The sequence below is a fragment of the Triticum aestivum genome, chromosome 2D (assembly GCF_018294505.1).
Source record: "Triticum aestivum cultivar Chinese Spring chromosome 2D, IWGSC CS RefSeq v2.1, whole genome shotgun sequence".
Classification (NCBI taxonomy): domain Eukaryota; kingdom Viridiplantae; phylum Streptophyta; class Magnoliopsida; order Poales; family Poaceae; genus Triticum; species Triticum aestivum.
In genome coordinates this window covers 121,154,261-121,162,562 of record NC_057799.1, presented here as the reverse complement: position 1 = coordinate 121,162,562, position 8,302 = coordinate 121,154,261, and positions in this window count along the sequence as shown.

Sequence of the window (8,302 nt, the reverse complement as noted above, 5' to 3'; positions counted from 1 at the left end):
GGCACAGTTATTGTGGTCCAACGCCCGGAAGAAGGACGGGCTCAGTTAGTCCAGAGGCCAGTGTATTATTTGAGCGAAGTACTGTCCACCTCGAAGCAAAACTACCCGCACTACCAGAAGATGTGCTATGGAGTATACTTTCCCGCCAAGAAGCTGAAGCCCTACTTTCAAGAGCATCCCATCACGGTCGTATGTATTGCCCCGCTTGCTGAGATCATAGGCAGCCGGGATGCATCCGGCCGGGTGGCCAAGTGGGCCATTGCGCTGGCTCCTTACACAATCTTCTACCAGCCTCGCACCGCCATCAAGTCCCAAGCATTGGCCGACTTTCTTGTCGACTGGGCCGAGACCCAGAACCTACCGCCGGCTCCCGACTCCACTCATTGGTGGATGCACTTCGATGGATCCAAGATGCGCACCGGCTTGGGAGCCGGCATCGTCCTCACCTCTCCCAAGGGCGACAAACTCAGATGCACATTGCAAATTCATTTTGCCGCCTCCAACAATGTGGCCGAGTACGAGGCGCTCATACATGGGCTCCGGCTAGCCAAAGATCTCGGCATTCGCCGGATCCTGTGCTATGGCGACTCGGATTTGGTAGTCCAACAATCATCCAGCGACTGGGATGCCAAGGACGCAAACATGGTGAGCTACCGATTCCTCGTTCAGCAAATCAGCGGATACTTTGCAGGATGCGAGTTCCTCCATGTGCCTCGGGCCGACAACGAGCAAGCAGATGCCGTGGCACGAATCGGCTCCACCCGACAAGCTATACCAACCGGCGTCTCTCTCCAACGCCTCCTCAAACCGTCTGTCAAGCCGTCTCCAGAATCAGACTCCATCTTCGTACCGCCTGACCCTGATGCAGTCGGATCCGACTTGGGGAACCCAGTAGGCGGCTCGGGGACTTCGACAGGCGGCCCGGGGACTGCCGTAGTCGCACCCGGTTCGGGGACTTCAAAACCCGGCCCGGGGACTGCAGCAGTCGGCCCGGGGACTGCAACGACACAACAGGCGGTGGCCGACTCCAACTCTTCACCACCCAACCCACCCACCCTGGTCGCAGTAGCCGTATTGGCAATAGAAGAAGTCACAGCTCCATCATGGGCCCAACCCATCCTCAACTTCCTGGTAAACAAAGAGTTGCCGACTGACGAGATCTCGACAAGACAAGTTCAACGCCAAGCCGGAGCATACACAATAATGAACAGAGAACTCGTTAGGCGCAGCGTCACTGGAGTCTTCCAGCGCTGCGTCGAGCCAGAGAAGGGCATAGCAATCCTCAAGGACATCCACCAAGGCGAATGCGGCCACCACGCGGCCTCAAGATCACTTGTCGCCAAAGCTTTCCGCCATGGGTTCTTCTGGCCGACTGCTTTGGAAGACGCCAAGGAATTAGTCAAATGCTACAAAGGGTGCCAAGTCTTCAGCTCGAAGCAACACCTGCCGGCTTCTGCACTCAATACCATCCCCCTCACCTGGTCCTTTGCCGTCTAGGGATTGGACATGGTGGGCCCATTCAAGACGGCGCGCGGTGGCATGACACATCTGCTTGTCGTCGTGGACAAATTCACCAAGTGGATTGAAGCGAAGCCAATCAAGAAGTTGAACGGGCCGACTGCCGTGACATTCATCACAGATATCACCACCTGGTATGGCGTACCACACAGCATCATCACCGACAATGGCACGAATTTTGCCAAAGGAGCACTGGCACGTTTCTGTGCGACACAGGGCATCCGACTGGACTTAGCGTCTGTTGCCCACCCGCAATCAAACGGCCAAGTCGAGCGAGCAAACGGCCTCGTCCTCTCCGGCATCAAGCCTCGACTGGTCGTACCACTGGAGCGTTCGGCCGGCTGCTGGCTCGATGAGCTGCCCGCCGTCCTCTGGAGTCTGCGTACTACCCCGAACAAGTCAACCGGCTTCACCCCTTTCTTCCTTGTATATGGTGCCGAGGCTATCATCCCAACTGACATTGAGTTCGACTCACCTCGGGTCACCATGTACACGGAGGCGGAGGCCAAGGAAGCGCGAGAAGACGGCGTTGACCTGCTGGAAGAGGGCTGACTGTTAGCACTCAGCCGGTCCGCCATCTACCAGCAGGGTTTGTGCCGTTACCACAACCGGAAGGTCAAGCCAAGATCCTTCCAAGAAGGCGATCTTGTGCTCCGGCTGATCCAGCGAACAGCCGGCCAGCACAAGCTCTCGACCCCTTGGGAAGGCCCCTTCGTCATCAGCAAGGCCCTAGGCAACGACTCCTACTACCTGATCGACGCACAGAAGCCGAAGGCACGCAAGAGAGATGATTCCGGCAAGGAGTCGGAACGACCATGGAACGCCAATCTCCTTCGAAGATTTTACAGTTAAAAGTAGTATGTACCATGCTAACTTTTGTATTAAGTACAAGACAACGGGCCCCCCGAGGAGCACTCGGGGACTACCCTCTTTTATCTATGTATGACGAGTGTCATACCTATGAATGTATTACCACATTTGTTTTTCTGTCCGGCACCGGGTTCGATCAGTCGGCCCGGGGACTTGCCGCCTTGAGTTATATTAATGTTCTACCTGCAGTCAGACAAGTAGTGTGCCAGCACCCAAGCCATCTCTTGTTGAAAGTCGCAGCTCGAAGAATCGACTGTCCGACTGGCAAGAGTCAAAGGCAGGAAAGGATGCCCACACGAATAAACAACTAAGGACTAACGAACTTATATAACACAAGCCGGCCTCCCACCCCGCCTACCGGCTGTCAGAACAGCCGGCTGGCCGGCTTCCCATACACCTTGCTACAATCCAAGAAAGCTAGAGTACTTGCCCTCCCAAACGGCCAAGCCCTTCCCCAGCCACAGACTGCAGAGTAGCTGTCCGGCTGGGAAGGCGGCGACCAAGGGAGGGCGGCAAAGGAAACAGCCAAAAGGATGAAAAGCAAATACAATCGGAAGCCAAGCACATGCATGATTATATTTACACAAAAGGCCTTCGAAAGGCCGGCATTCAACATAGTTTGAATACACCCCCAATGGGTGGAACTGCGCAAACTTAACAAATACTGTTCAAAGAGTAATAAACAGGAAAGCAAAGGTGGCGGATCAGGCTAAAGGTGCAACAGGCGAGCCAGACAGGTCAGTGGAGACGGCAGTGCTGGCTGGAGGAGTGGCCGGCTGACGAGTCTCGGCTTGATCATCACCGGCTGTAGGCGGCGCGCTCGCACGCGCCTCGTTGCTGGAGGCACGATCAAGCTGAGGCTGCCCGGTTGCTCCACCGTCTGGCACGGCGTCTTCACCATCCTCTCCCTCCTCCTCTTCGCCCTCGTCGCTGGAGTCAATCTCTTCCGCCGGGTCCTCGCCATCCGCTGGGTTCAGCCCAAACCACTCCCCCGGCTGAGCAACTCCGTCATCATCCACCTCAGGGGCAAAGGCACTGGTGTCGATGTAGTCGGCGATCGCCGAGGCGCGCTGGATGATAGCCGGCCGCACCGCCTCCAGCTCCTCGTCGGCCTCCTGCCGCCAGGTGGCCAGCTGGTCCAAATTCAGCTCAGGATACCAAGCTTTGACGAACTCCAGCGCCCGCCTGGCGCCTGACCGAGCTGCAGAAGCTTTCCAGGCCTCGAAGCGGCCAACCGCTACCTCCAGCCAGTCGGCAGTCCGACTGGGGGTATAGGGAACCACCTCGCCGGGCCAGAGGGCGGCCAGCACTTGCGCCCCAACGCGCTGAAGACGGCGGAGCATGCGGTGAGCCGGCTGGAGGCGGGCTTGGATCGCCAGAAGCTGCTCCTCAAGCGACCGGCGAGCATCCGGCGCGATCTCAGCACCAGCCTGCCTTTGCGCCTCGCGGTGGGCCTTGGCGACTTGGTTGGCGGCAACAGAGTAACCAGGGAAGTACTCTGCACATGTAAGAAAGGAAGAGAGAAAACACAAAGTCCGAAAATGGACCAAATGGCAGGCGGCAAGCAAAGGAACGAAGAAGGAGGCGGCCTACCATCAACCAAATCTTTGATCTGGCCGTAGCCGTTGATCAGTGATTGCCTTGCCTCAACCCAGCTCGCCACCTCGGTATCATATTCGGCTTGGAGGGCGGCCTCGCTGTCCTACGCCGCCTTCAGGGCCGCCTTATGGCTCTCCTCCTGGTCGGCCAGCCTCTTGGCCAAGCGGTCACGCTCTTGAGCCAAGGCGTTGCACTCGGCTTCCTTGGCGCGAAGGGCGGTCTGGGCCCCACCCAACTGCTCCCTCAGGTCGGCATTGGCCTCTGCAGATATGGCAAAGAAGAAAAAAAGCAATAAGAAAGAAGTCGCCAGGAAAGATCCGACCCGACTGCTCAGCAGTCGGCCCGAATCTCGGGGACTACACTCAGTGGGTGCGCTGACGCGCCCCCACGTGAGATAAAAGATGAAGCACTTACTCCGGCTCTCAGTCAGATCAGTGATCTTCTGCTTCAGCTCCCGGACCTGGAAGTTGAAGGTAGCCGCGCGGAGGTTGTGATAGTCCTGCAAATAGGATAGAGGAGCGAATAAGAAGAAGATAGCAATCGAAGTCTACTAAGAAGTTCCAAGCCGCCTGCTCAGCAGCCGACTCGGAACTCGGGGACTACACCCAGTGGGTGTGCTGACGCGCCCCCACGGAAGAAATCAAGAGCAAGAAACAAAAAGCGGGAAGACTCACCCGAATGGCCGTCCGTGTCGCGAGAAACTCTTGATTATACTGCCTCAGCACGGTGGCCTGGGATTGAAGCCGGTTCCGGACTTCTTGCGCCGCCACGTTCAGCGCGGCCGTCCCACCACCCGGCGTCCACCCCGAGCTGGCGCTAGCCGTCTCCAGATCCAGGGCCGACGAGCTAGAGCCCACGGCCCTCTGCGGGTCCGGCGCCGAAGTCGCCTTCCCCGCGCGCTGGCGCGATGGCGACCGGACCACAAGGTCTGCCCTCGCAGCCGGCTCGCCCCCAGCTGGTTGCACGGGCGGCGCGCTAGGCCGGCTGCCTTGGTCCACCCCAGTCGGTGATGGCGGTGCCGCCTCCCTCTCCCGGACGACGACGTTGTCCTCCTCCCTCTCCATCCCTAGCCGGTCGCCACAAGCTTCCTCCGGCGGGGGCTCCGGGATCTCGGGCGCCACAGCGCGCAGGGGGACGACAAGCAGGGCCTCCGCCGCCCTCTCTGCGGCTGCAGCCTCCGCCTGGGCCTTGGCCGCCGCGATGGCTTGTGCCTCCATCGACTCCTCCGCCAGATCCTGCGCCGCCTTGGCAGCGGCCGCCCTCAGCTCCTCCGCCTCCCGCTCCTCCCGCGCCTCCCGCGCATTCCGCTCCGTTGCCGCTTGAAGCTCGGCACGAGGGTCCACGCGGCGGGCGCTTGCAGATTCTCCCGTCGATCCAACCACGGAGGCGTCAGCGGTCCGCTCAAGAGAGAGCGGAGCCCTGTTTGATAAGTCAAGACAAGGATTCAGAAGATATCAACAAAAAAGAAGAAGGAATACGCGAGAAAATTGACACTTACGCCGAAACCATTTGTGGCTGCTTCACCACCTTGCGGAAGCGGGCAGCCTTCGCGGCTGCCTCGTCCCGCTTGGTTGCCACCGCCGTGCTCGTGGGCTTCTTCGGCCGACTGCCGAATAGGCCCGGTGCGGCCCGACGCTTCTGCGGGCCGCCTCGGGCAGCCGGCGCGGCAGATGAACCCGCGCCATGATCGGACGCCGGCGGCGCGGGACGACTTCCGCCTCGTCATCATCCGGCCAGTCGTCGAAGCTGGCTCCAAGTCCGGAGCCGCCTGCCTCGCCGCCTCCCCCCACGGTGTTGTCGTCTAGAGCAGCCGCCCCCAAGTCGGGGTCGTCCAAGTCGTGCGTTGCCCGGTCGGGAAGATATTGGCGCTCCACCCCCGCTGCCCCGGCCGCCGGTCGAAGGAGGGTGCTCTGCCAAGACAAACCGACTGGTCAGAGTCAGCCAAGAGAAACTTGGTGACAAAAGTAAAGAAGAGAAGATAAAGAAAGCTTACCATAGGCGGAGGATGGGCACGGGAGTACGGCTCCTTGCCAAACTTCCACTCGTCGGTGAGCTTCCAGTTCGCGAGGTAGTTCACCATGAGAGCTACCTCGGCATGAGGCATCTCCTTGGTGCACATCCGACTCGGATCGAGTTGGCCGCTCATTTGACAAATCATATGAGGGCGGCCTTGGAGCGGGAGCACCCGGCGCACCACGAAGGCGGCCAGCAGGTCGGGCCCGATCAGGCCCTCCGACTGGACCATTACCCGGAGTCGCGCGACGGCGGCGGCTCCAGCAGGCGACAGCGTTCTGGCCCGATAGGACCACTGGGGCCGCCTCCCAGTCGGCGGGCCGGCTACATAAGCCGGCAAGTTGACGAAGTCACCTTGCGGAGCGACGTTCTTCACATAGAAGTAGGATTTCTTCCAGAGCTTCACCGACTGGATCAGCGTGATGGGAGGAAAAGGGTTGTCGGCTAACGGCCTCCGCGCCGCGATGAAGGCGCCGCTCTGAGCCGGCACGCCCTGCATGGCGGTGCCGAGCTTGGACTGGAAGAATTCCCCCCAGAGCTCGAGGGTGGGAAGGACGCCAAGGAAGCCCTCGCACAAAGTGACGAAGGCAGACAGCAGCACCACCGTGTTTGGAGTGAGGTGGTGCGGCTGGAGCTGGTAGAATTCGAGGAAGGAACGGAAGAAACCGCTCGTAGGCAGGCCAAGGCCGCGCAGGAAGTGCGAGCGGAAGATTACCCGCTCGCCCTCCTCCGGTGCCGGCAAGATCTCCCTCTCCGGCGCAAGACGGACTCGCACATGGTCCCTGTCGGGCAACCGCCGCGTCTTGCGGAGGAAGTCGATGTGGTCCGCGTGGACGTTGGAGTCGTCCCAGTCTCCGCCGCACAACATGAGGGCGAGAAGCCGATGAGAAGGGCGCGGTGACGGCGAACCCACGGCCCTGCGGCGGCGAAGCTGCGGGGTAGTGCGATGACTAGAGGGACGGCACGGCTGCGAGGGGCTGCAGCGACGGAGAGGAAGAAGAAGAAGATGCCGGAGCGAGGGTGAGCGTGCGAGCATCTGCCGCTCCCCCTCCTCCCCCTATTTAGAGCCTCGTGCGGCGAAGCCGAGGAAGCGAGGCGTGGGGGGGGCGTGGGATTAACTGTGCCCACTCCCCCACGTCCCGCGATTATTGCGCCCTAACGGCGTGCGGAAACTGCCGTTGGAAGGCGAACGGCCCGTTTTGGGCCACAGAAGATCCACACCTAGGCCTAGGCGTGGAAGTGGCGGGCCCGGGCCTGCGGCGGCGTCCCGTCACGCGCGTGGGCTGGCAGGCTCTTCCAGCCGGAGGGTGCCACGTGGCGCGTGGGCGGCAAGAGGCCGGCCCGCAACCCGGCGTGCGCGCCAGCTGGCTCCCGCCTTCAGACTTCAAAACCTCACCAAGACGGCGCAGCTGATCAAAGCCGGCTCCTAGCTGCTGGCTCTTCAAGATAGGAAGCTGATTGAGCTTCTCGTCCTCCTTTCAGCCTCGAAGCCCAACCAGGTTTGGGGACTACTGTCGGAGTAAATGACCACGGGTAGCCTAACCGACTCCCCCTGGCTCTTCAAGAAATTATTGGGCCGATCGAGCCTTCAAGCACCCAAAGCACAGGGCCGTCTTCCCCTGGCCGGCTATCTCATGGACCGACTACTGGAAGACGGCCCGGCCCTAAAAACCCTACCGAAGAGAGCCACAAGATGGCCGACTCCAAGAAGCCGGCCACAAGAGGACCGACTCCCAGAAGCCGGCCATAAGAAGACTGGCTCCCGGCAAGCGGCCAAGATTGCACCCTCAAGGGCTGCACCCACATAACGGTGACGAGACGGGGCGTGGCTACAGTACAGCCTGCCACCCGCGAATCCCGGAGCACGCGTGGCCACAGTGGGCCGTTCGGGTCGGTCATCCCCCGTCCGGCGCGACACTGTTGCCATGTTGACCGTGACACCACCCACGACAGGCTGTCAGTACGGCCCGCGGGCGGCGGGCCCCCTCAGCCAGAGAGAAGCTCGAAGATGGCCAAATCTCCCCCAGTCGGCCTGGGGCGTAGCCGGCTCCCAATAGCCGGCTACCTCCCTCCCTCGAAGTATGTGCATCATTAAGGAGACAAGACGAGATAAGGCTACAGTGAGAGCCCGCCAGGCGGCGGCACTGTAGCCATGCTTACCTCGACAAAGCCCTCGTCACCAGGGGCGAGGCTACAGTAACCAGCCACCGGCAAGACCCCCAGGCAGTGGGGCCGGCCTGTCGGCCAAGAGGCCGGCAGCCGGCGGGACCCACCAGTCGGCGGGCCCCGGCGGCCGGCGGAG